Here is a 405-nt window from a genome sequence, read left to right on the forward strand (position 1 = left end):
ACGCTTGTGGCTTGCCAGGCGCAGCCGCAGCAAAGGACCACGCAAACGATGCGTGCGGGGGAATTTGCTGGAAAAGAGAAATTTAGGTGTTCATCAGTGGTTTAAAAAAAAAAATCCGGCAAGGCGTCGTGCGAAGCATCCGGGGAAGTGCAGCACGGGGCCGGGGCCACACACGGCATCAGCATGGCTCAGCTGTGCGGCCAGCTCCGATTTCTGGTCCAGCATCGAAGGGCGCCCGCGATGCTCACCCGCGACACACATCCGTGATGGGCACCCACAATGCATGTCCGCAATGCACGTCTGCGATGCACACCCACGAGGCACACCGCAATGAACGCCCGTGATGAACGCCCACAACGCTCACTGACGATGCTCACCCACGACACACACCTGCGATGCACACCC

The sequence above is a fragment of the Apteryx rowi genome, unplaced genomic scaffold, assembly GCF_003343035.1.
Source record: "Apteryx rowi isolate R43461 unplaced genomic scaffold, aptRow1 scaffold_39, whole genome shotgun sequence".
In the NCBI taxonomy this organism is placed as follows: Eukaryota; Metazoa; Chordata; class Aves; order Apterygiformes; family Apterygidae; genus Apteryx; species Apteryx rowi.